This window comes from Arachis ipaensis, chromosome B6, assembly GCF_059453495.1.
Source record: "Arachis ipaensis isolate K30076 ecotype BB chromosome B6, ASM5945349v1, whole genome shotgun sequence".
Classification (NCBI taxonomy): Eukaryota; Viridiplantae; Streptophyta; class Magnoliopsida; order Fabales; family Fabaceae; genus Arachis; species Arachis ipaensis.
Genome location: NC_142441.1, coordinates 66,565,001 through 66,572,500, shown reverse-complemented (window position 1 = coordinate 66,572,500; position 7,500 = coordinate 66,565,001). Strand labels below are relative to the sequence as shown.

General features: G+C 45.9%; 22 non-coding genes and 2 pseudogenes across 22 annotated transcripts in view; all 24 read right to left on the bottom strand.

The window, feature by feature from the left end:
* LOC148559533 (5S ribosomal RNA) overlaps window positions 1-57 on the bottom strand; it is a 119-nt gene extending 62 nt beyond the window's left edge. The window contains exon 1 of the ribosomal RNA XR_015890241.1: window positions 1-57. This exon is cut by the window's left edge and continues 62 nt beyond it. This is a non-coding gene — a ribosomal RNA (5S ribosomal RNA).
* Window positions 58-251: 194 nt separating this feature from the next.
* Window positions 252-370, bottom strand: LOC148559532 (5S ribosomal RNA). Its single transcript, XR_015887737.1, has one exon. It is a non-coding gene; the product is annotated as a 5S ribosomal RNA (ribosomal RNA).
* Window positions 371-563: 193 nt separating this feature from the next.
* Window positions 564-682, bottom strand: LOC148559531 (5S ribosomal RNA). The gene has a single exon (XR_015891458.1). It is a non-coding gene; the product is annotated as a 5S ribosomal RNA (ribosomal RNA).
* A 193-nt stretch (window positions 683-875) lies between these two features.
* On the bottom strand, window positions 876-994 carry LOC148559530 (5S ribosomal RNA). Its single transcript, XR_015891034.1, has one exon. It is a non-coding gene; the product is annotated as a 5S ribosomal RNA (ribosomal RNA).
* Window positions 995-1,184: 190 nt separating this feature from the next.
* On the bottom strand, window positions 1,185-1,303 carry LOC148559529 (5S ribosomal RNA). The gene has a single exon (XR_015887726.1). It is a non-coding gene; the product is annotated as a 5S ribosomal RNA (ribosomal RNA).
* A 192-nt stretch (window positions 1,304-1,495) lies between these two features.
* Window positions 1,496-1,614, bottom strand: LOC148559528 (5S ribosomal RNA). Its single transcript, XR_015891483.1, has one exon. It is a non-coding gene; the product is annotated as a 5S ribosomal RNA (ribosomal RNA).
* A 194-nt stretch (window positions 1,615-1,808) lies between these two features.
* Window positions 1,809-1,927, bottom strand: LOC148559527 (5S ribosomal RNA). The gene has a single exon (XR_015887716.1). It is a non-coding gene; the product is annotated as a 5S ribosomal RNA (ribosomal RNA).
* Window positions 1,928-2,119: 192 nt separating this feature from the next.
* LOC148559526 (5S ribosomal RNA) lies at window positions 2,120-2,238 on the bottom strand. Its single transcript, XR_015891457.1, has one exon. It is a non-coding gene; the product is annotated as a 5S ribosomal RNA (ribosomal RNA).
* A 193-nt stretch (window positions 2,239-2,431) lies between these two features.
* Window positions 2,432-2,550, bottom strand: LOC148559525 (5S ribosomal RNA). Its single transcript, XR_015891033.1, has one exon. It is a non-coding gene; the product is annotated as a 5S ribosomal RNA (ribosomal RNA).
* Window positions 2,551-2,740: 190 nt separating this feature from the next.
* Window positions 2,741-2,859, bottom strand: LOC148559524 (5S ribosomal RNA). The gene has a single exon (XR_015887705.1). It is a non-coding gene; the product is annotated as a 5S ribosomal RNA (ribosomal RNA).
* Window positions 2,860-3,049: 190 nt separating this feature from the next.
* On the bottom strand, window positions 3,050-3,168 carry LOC148559523 (5S ribosomal RNA). The gene has a single exon (XR_015890491.1). It is a non-coding gene; the product is annotated as a 5S ribosomal RNA (ribosomal RNA).
* Window positions 3,169-3,355: 187 nt separating this feature from the next.
* Window positions 3,356-3,508, bottom strand: LOC148559522 (5S ribosomal RNA; annotated as a pseudogene).
* Window positions 3,509-3,710: 202 nt separating this feature from the next.
* Window positions 3,711-3,829, bottom strand: LOC148559521 (5S ribosomal RNA). Its single transcript, XR_015889667.1, has one exon. It is a non-coding gene; the product is annotated as a 5S ribosomal RNA (ribosomal RNA).
* Window positions 3,830-4,026: 197 nt separating this feature from the next.
* On the bottom strand, window positions 4,027-4,145 carry LOC148559520 (5S ribosomal RNA). Its single transcript, XR_015889601.1, has one exon. It is a non-coding gene; the product is annotated as a 5S ribosomal RNA (ribosomal RNA).
* A 183-nt stretch (window positions 4,146-4,328) lies between these two features.
* LOC148559519 (5S ribosomal RNA) lies at window positions 4,329-4,447 on the bottom strand. Its single transcript, XR_015889771.1, has one exon. It is a non-coding gene; the product is annotated as a 5S ribosomal RNA (ribosomal RNA).
* A 187-nt stretch (window positions 4,448-4,634) lies between these two features.
* LOC148559518 (5S ribosomal RNA) lies at window positions 4,635-4,753 on the bottom strand. The gene has a single exon (XR_015891206.1). It is a non-coding gene; the product is annotated as a 5S ribosomal RNA (ribosomal RNA).
* Window positions 4,754-4,980: 227 nt separating this feature from the next.
* Window positions 4,981-5,099, bottom strand: LOC148559517 (5S ribosomal RNA). The gene has a single exon (XR_015891727.1). It is a non-coding gene; the product is annotated as a 5S ribosomal RNA (ribosomal RNA).
* Window positions 5,100-5,338: 239 nt separating this feature from the next.
* On the bottom strand, window positions 5,339-5,457 carry LOC148559516 (5S ribosomal RNA). The gene has a single exon (XR_015890869.1). It is a non-coding gene; the product is annotated as a 5S ribosomal RNA (ribosomal RNA).
* Window positions 5,458-5,640: 183 nt separating this feature from the next.
* On the bottom strand, window positions 5,641-5,759 carry LOC148559515 (5S ribosomal RNA). Its single transcript, XR_015887694.1, has one exon. It is a non-coding gene; the product is annotated as a 5S ribosomal RNA (ribosomal RNA).
* A 190-nt stretch (window positions 5,760-5,949) lies between these two features.
* On the bottom strand, window positions 5,950-6,068 carry LOC148559514 (5S ribosomal RNA). The gene has a single exon (XR_015887683.1). It is a non-coding gene; the product is annotated as a 5S ribosomal RNA (ribosomal RNA).
* Window positions 6,069-6,259: 191 nt separating this feature from the next.
* LOC148559513 (5S ribosomal RNA) lies at window positions 6,260-6,378 on the bottom strand. Its single transcript, XR_015890490.1, has one exon. It is a non-coding gene; the product is annotated as a 5S ribosomal RNA (ribosomal RNA).
* Window positions 6,379-6,566: 188 nt separating this feature from the next.
* Window positions 6,567-6,719, bottom strand: LOC148559512 (5S ribosomal RNA; annotated as a pseudogene).
* A 203-nt stretch (window positions 6,720-6,922) lies between these two features.
* On the bottom strand, window positions 6,923-7,041 carry LOC148559511 (5S ribosomal RNA). Its single transcript, XR_015889666.1, has one exon. It is a non-coding gene; the product is annotated as a 5S ribosomal RNA (ribosomal RNA).
* Window positions 7,042-7,238: 197 nt separating this feature from the next.
* LOC148559510 (5S ribosomal RNA) lies at window positions 7,239-7,357 on the bottom strand. Its single transcript, XR_015889600.1, has one exon. It is a non-coding gene; the product is annotated as a 5S ribosomal RNA (ribosomal RNA).
* Between the last annotated feature and the right edge of the window lie 143 nt (window positions 7,358-7,500).

The window sequence follows — 7,500 nt, the reverse complement described above, 5'->3', positions numbered from 1 at the left end:
GCTTAACTGCGGAGTTCTGATGGGATCCGGTGCATTAGTGCTGTTATGATCGCACCTATTAAAATATGCGCACATAATTATCATATGCATGTCTCGCGACGTAGGGTAAGTCGAGTTGCAAATCCCTGCGGGGCCCGTGGGAGCTTGCCTAAAATCAGGTCATTGAGACTCGCTTTAACTAAACTGTGCAAGATAGCGCCGTTTAAAGAACGAGGGTAAGCACGACGTAAAAAAAAAAAAAAAAAAAAAAAGAGGTGCAACACGAGGACTTCCCAGGAGGTCACCCATCCTAGTACTACTCTCGCCCAAGCACGCTTAACTGCGGAGTTCTGATGGGATCCGGTGCATTAGTGCTGGTATGATCGCACCTATTAAAATATGCGCACATAATTATCATATGCATGTCTCGCGACGTAGGGTAAGTCGAGTTGCAAATCCCTGCGGGGCCCGTGGGAGCTAGCCTAAAATCAGGTCATTGAGACTCGCTTTAACAAAACTGTGCAAGATAGCGCCGTTTAAAGAACGAGGGTAAGCACGACGTAAAAAAAAAAAAAAAAAAAAAATAGGTGCAACACGAGGACTTCCCAGGAGGTCACCCATCCTAGTACTACTCTCGCCCAAGCACGTTTAACTGCGGAGTTCTGATGGGATCCGGTGAATTATAGCTGGTATGATCGCACCTATTAAAATATGCGCACATAATTATCATATGCATGTCTCGCGACGTAGGGTAAGTCGAGTTGCAAATCCCTGCGGGGCCCGTGGGAGCTTGCCTAAAATCAGGTCATTGAGACTCGCTTTAACAAAACTGTGCAAGATAGCGCCGTTTAAAGAACGAGGGTAAGCACGACGTAAAAAAAAAAAAAAAAAAAAAAGAGGTGCAACACGAGGACTTCCCAGGAAGTCACCCATCCTAGTACTACTCTCGCCCAAGCACGCTTAACTGCGGAGTTCTGATGGGATCCGTTGCATTAGTGCTGGTATGATCACACCTATTATAATATGCGCACATAATTATCATATGCATGTCTTGCGACGTAGGGTAAGTCGAGCTGCGAATCCCTGCGGGCCCGTGCGAGCTTGCCTAAAATAAGGTCATTGAGACTCGCTTTAGCTAAACTGTTCAAGATAGCACCGTTTAAAGAACGAGGGCAAGCACGACGTAAAAAAAAAAAAAAAAAAAAGAGGTGCAACACGAGGACTTCCCAGGAGGTCACCCATCCTAGTACTACTCTCGCCCAAGCACGCTTAACTGCGGAGTTCTGATGGGATCCGGTGCATTAGTGCTGGTATGATCGCACCTATTATAATATGCGCACATAATTATCATATGCATGTCTTGCGACGTAGGGTAAGTCGAGCTGCGAATCCCTGCGGGGCCCGTGCGAGCTTGCCTAAAATGAGGTCATTGAGACTCGCTTTAGCTAAACTATTCAAGATAGCGCCGTTTAAAGAACGAGGGTAAGCACGACGTAAAAAAAAAAAAAAAAAAAAAGAGGTGCAACACGAGGACTTCCCAGGAGGTCACCCATCCTAGTACTACTCTCGCCCAAGCACGCTTAACTGCGGAGTTCTGATGGGATCTGGTGAATTAGTGCTGTTATGATCGCACCTATTAAAATATGCGCACATAATTATCATATGCATGTCTCGCGACGTAGGGTAAGTCGAGTTGCAAATCCCTGCGGGGCCCGTGGGAGCTTGCCTAAAATCAGGTCATTGAGACTCGCTTTAACAAAACTGTGCAAGATAGCGCCGTTTAAAGAACGAGGGTAAGCACGACGTAAAAAAAAAAAAAAAAAAAAAAAGAGGTGCAACACGAGGACTTCCCAGGAGGTCACCCATCCTAGTACTACTCTCGCCCAAGCACGCTTAACTGCGGAGTTCTGATGGGATCCGGTGCATTAGTGCTGGTATGATCGCACCTATTAAAATATGCGCACATAATTATCATATGCATGTCTCGCGACGTAGGGTAAGTCGAGTTGCAAATCCCTGCGGGGCCCGTGGGAGCTAGCCTAAAATCAGGTCATTGAGACTCGCTTTAACAAAACTGTGCAAGATAGCGCCGTTTAAAGAACGAGGGTAAGCACGACGTAAAAAAAAAAAAAAAAAAAAATAGGTGCAACACGAGGACTTCCCAGGAGGTCACCCATCCTAGTACTACTCTCGCCCAAGCACGTTTAACTGCGGAGTTCTGATGGGATCCGGTGAATTATAGCTGGTATGATCGCACCTATTAAAATATGCGCACATAATTATCATATGCATGTCTCGCGACGTAGGGTAAGTCGAGTTGCAAATCCCTGCGGGGCCCGTGGGAGCTTGCCTAAAATCAGGTCATTGAGACTCGCTTTAACAAAACTGTGCAAGATAGCGCCGTTTAAAGAACGAGGGTAAGCACGACGTAAAAAAAAAAAAAAAAAAAAAAGAGGTGCAACACGAGGACTTCCCAGGAAGTCACCCATCCTAGTACTACTCTCGCCCAAGCACGCTTAACTGCGGAGTTCTGATGGGATCCGTTGCATTAGTGCTGGTATGATCACACCTATTATAATATGCGCACATAATTATCATATGCATGTCTTGCGACGTAGGGTAAGTCGAGCTGCGAATCCCTGCGGGCCCGTGCGAGCTTGCCTAAAATAAGGTCATTGAGACTCGCTTTAGCTAAACTATTCAAGATAGCACCGTTTAAAGAACGAGGGCAAGCACGACGTAAAAAAAAAAAAAAAAAAAAGAGGTGCAACACGAGGACTTCCCAGGAGGTCACCCATCCTAGTACTACTCTCGCCCAAGCACGCTTAACTGCGGAGTTCTGATGGGATCCGGTGCATTAGTGCTGGTATGATCGCACCTATTATAATATGCGCACATAATTATCATATGCTTGTCTTGCGACGTAGGGTAAGTCGAGCTGCGAATCCCTGCGGGGCCCGTGCGAGCTTGCCTAAAATGAGGTCATTGAGACTCGCTTTAGCTAAACTATTCAAGATAGCGCCGTTTAAAGAACGAGGGTAAGCACGACGTAAAAAAAAAAAAAAAAAAAAAGGTGCAACACGAGGACTTCCCAGGAGGTCACCCATCCTAGTACTACTCTCGCCCAAGCACGCTTAACTGCGGAGTTCTGATGGGATCTGGTGAATTAGTGCTGGTATGATCGCACCTATTAAAATATGCGCACATAATTATCATATGCATGTCTCGCGACGTAGGGTAAGTCGAGTTGCAAATCCCTGCGGGGCCCGTGGGAGCTTGCCTAAAATCAGGTCATTGAGACTCGCTTTAACAAAACTGTGCAAGATAGCGCCGTTTAAAGAACGAGGGTAAGCACGACGTAAAAAAAAAAAAAAAAGAGGTGCAACACGAGGACTTCCCAGGAGGTCACCCATCCTAGTACTACTCTCGCCCAAGGAGGTCACCCATCCTAGTACTACTCTCGCCCAAGCATGCTTAACTGCGGAGTTCTGATGGGATCCGGTGCATTAGTGCTGGTATGATCGCACCTATTAAAATATGCGCACATAATTATCATATGCATGTCTCGCGACGTAGGGTAAGTCGAGTTGCAAATCCCTGCGGGGCCCGTGGGAGCTTGCCTAAAATCAGGTCATTGAGACTCGCTTTAACTAAACTGTGCAAGATAGCGCCGTTTAAAGAACGAGGGTAAGCACGACGTAAAAAAAAAAAAAAAAAAAAAAAAAAAAAAAGAGGTGCAACACGAGGACTTCCCAGGAGGTCACCCATCCTAGTACTACTCTCACCCAAGCACGCTTAACTGCGGAGTTCTGATGGGATCCGGTGCATTAGTGCTGGTATGATCGCACCTATTAAAATATGCGCACATAATTATCATATGCATGTCTCGCGACGTAGGGTAAGTCGAGTTGCAAATCCCTGCGGGGCCCGTGGGAGCTTGCCTAAAATCAGGTCATTGAGACTCGCTTTAACAAAACTGTGCAAGATAGCGCCGTTTAAAGAACGAGGGTAAGCACGACGTAAAAAAAAAAAAAAAAAAAAAAAAAAGAGGTGCAACACGAGGACTTCCCAGGAGGTCACCCATCCTAGTACTACTCTCGCCCAAGCACGTTTAACTGCGGAGTTCTGATGGGATCCGGTGAATTAGTGCTGGTATGATCGCACCTATTAAAATATGCGCACATAATTATCATATGCATGTCTCGCGACGTAGGGTAAGTCGAGTTGCAAATCCCTGCGGGGCCCGTGGGAGCTTGCCTAAAATCAGGTCATCGAGACTCGCTTTAACAAAACTGTGCAAGATAGCGCCGTTTAAAGAACGAGGGTAAGCACGACGTAAAAAAAAAAAAGAGGTGCAACACGAGGACTTCCCAGGAGGTCACCCATCCTAGTACTACTCTCGCCCAAGCATGCTTAACTGCGGAGTTCTGATGGGATCCGGTGCATTAGTGCTGGTATGATCGCACCTATTAAAATATGCGCACATAATTATCATATGCATGTCTCGCGACGTAGGGTAAGTCGAGTTGCAAATCCCTGCGGGGCCCGTGGGAGCTTGCCTAAAATAAGGTCATTGAGACTCGCTTTAACTAAACTGTGCAAGATAGCGCCGTTTAAAGAACGAGGGTAAGCACGACGTAAAAAAAAAAAAAAAAGAGGTGCAACACGAGGACTTCCCAGGAGGTCACCCATCCTAGTACTACTCTCGCCCAAGCACGCTTAACTGCGGAGTTCTGATGGGATCCTTTGCATTAGTGCTGGTATGATCGCACCTATTATAATATGCGCACATAATTATCATATGCATGTCTTGCGACGTAGGGTAAGTCGAGCTGCGAATCCCTGCGGGCCCGTGCGAGCTTGCCTAAAATAAGGTCATTGAGACTCGCTTTAGCTAAACTCTTCAAGATAGCGCCGTTTAAAGAACGAGGGCAAGCACGACGTAAAAAAAAAAAAAAAAAAAAAAAAAAAAAAAAAAAAAAAAAAAAAAAAAAAAAAAAAAAGGATCAACACGAGGACTTCCCAGGAGGTCACCCATCCTAGTACTACTCTCGCCCAAGCACGTTTAACTGCGGAGTTCTGATGGGATCCGGTGAATTAGTGCTGGTATGATCGCACCTATTAAAATATGCGCACATAATTATCATATGCATGTCTCGCGACGTAGGGTAAGTCGAGTTGCAAATCCCTGCGGGGCCCGTGGGAGCTTGCCTAAAATCAGGTCATTGAGACTCGCTTTAACAAAACTGTGCAAGATAGCGCCGTTTAAAGAACGAGGGTAAGCACGACGTAAAAAAAAAAAAAAAAAAAAAAAAAAAAAAAAAAAAAAAAAAAAAAAAAAAAAAAAAAAAAAAAAAAAGAGGTGCAACACGAGGACTTCCCAGGAGGTCACCCATCCTAGTACTACTCTCGCCCAAGCACGTTTAATTGCGGAGTTCTGATGGGATCCGGTGAATTAGTGCTGGTATGATCGCACCTATTAAAATATGCGCACATAATTATCATATGCATGTCTCGCGACGTAGGGTAAGTCGAGTTGCAAATCCCTGCGGGGCCCGTGGGAGCTTGCCTAAAATCAGGTCATTGAGACTCGCTTTAACAAAACTGTGCAAGATAGCGCCGTTTAAAGAACGAGGGTAAGCACGACGTAAAAAAAAAAAAGAGGTGCAACACGAGGACTTCCCAGGAGGTCACCCATCCTAGTACTACTCTCGCCCAAGCACGCTTAACTGCGGAGTTCTGATGGGATCCGGTGCATTAGTGCTGGTATGATCGCACCTATTAAAATATGCGCACATAATTATCATATGCATGTCTTGCGACGTAGGGTAAGTCGATCTGCGAATCCCTGCGGGCCCGTGCGAGCTTGCCTAAAATAAGGTCATTGAGACTCGCTTTAGCTAAACTATTCAAGATAGCACCGTTTAAAGAACGAGGGCAAGCACGACGTAAAAAAAAAAAAAAAAAAAAGAGGTGCAACACGAGGACTTCCCAGGAGGTCACCCATCCTAGTACTACTCTCGCCCAAGCACGCTTAACTGCGGAGTTCTGATGGGATCCGGTGCATTAGTGCTGGTATGATCGCACCTATTATAATATGCGCACATAATTATCATATGCTTGTCTTGCGACGTAGGGTAAGTCGAGCTGCGAATCCCTGCGGGGCCCGTGCGAGCTTGCCTAAAATGAGGTCATTGAGACTCGCTTTAGCTAAACTATTCAAGATAGCGCCGTTTAAAGAACGAGGGTAAGCACGACGTAAAAAAAAAAAAAAAAAAAAAAGGTGCAACACGAGGACTTCCCAGGAGGTCACCCATCCTAGTACTACTCTCGCCCAAGCACGCTTAACTGCGGAGTTCTGATGGGATCTGGTGAATTAGTGCTGGTATGATCGCACCTATTAAAATATGCGCACATAATTATCATATGCATGTCTCGCGACGTAGGGTAAGTCGAGTTGCAAATCCCTGCGGGGCCCGTGGGAGCTTGCCTAAAATCAGGTCATTGAGACTCGCTTTAACAAAACTGTGCAAGATAGCGCCGTTTAAAGAACGAGGGTAAGCACGACGTAAAAAAAAAAAAAAAAAGAGGTGCAACACGAGGACTTCCCAGGAGGTCACCCATCCTAGTACTACTCTCGCCCAAGGAGGTCACCCATCCTAGTACTACTCTCGCCCAAGCATGCTTAACTGCGGAGTTCTGATGGGATCCGGTGCATTAGTGCTGGTATGATCGCACCTATTAAAATATGCGCACATAATTATCATATGCATGTCTCGCGACGTAGGGTAAGTCGAGTTGCAAATCCCTGCGGGGCCCGTGGGAGCTTGCCTAAAATCAGGTCATTGAGACTCGCTTTAACTAAACTGTGCAAGATAGCGCCGTTTAAAGAACGAGGGTAAGCACGACGTAAAAAAAAAAAAAAAAAAAAAAAAAAAAAAAAGAGGTGCAACACGAGGACTTCCCAGGAGGTCACCCATCCTAGTACTACTCTCACCCAAGCACGCTTAACTGCGGAGTTCTGATGGGATCCGGTGCATTAGTGCTGGTATGATCGCACCTATTAAAATATGCGCACATAATTATCATATGCATGTCTCGCGACGTAGGGTAAGTCGAGTTGCAAATCCCTGCGGGGCCCGTGGGAGCTTGCCTAAAATCAGGTCATTGAGACTCGCTTTAACAAAACTGTGCAAGATAGCGCCGTTTAAAGAACGAGGGTAAGCACGACGTAAAAAAAAAAAAAAAAAAAAAAAAAAGAGGTGCAACACGAGGACTTCCCAGGAGGTCACCCATCCTAGTACTACTCTCGCCCAAGCACGTTTAACTGCGGAGTTCTGATGGGATCCGGTGAATTAGTGCTGGTATGATCGCACCTATTAAAATATGCGCACATAATTATCATATGCATGTCTCGCGACGTAGGGTAAGTCGAGTTGCAAATCCCTGCGGGGCCCGTGGGAGCTTGCCTAAAATCAGGTCATCGAGACTCGCTTTAACAAAACTGTGCAAGATAGCGCC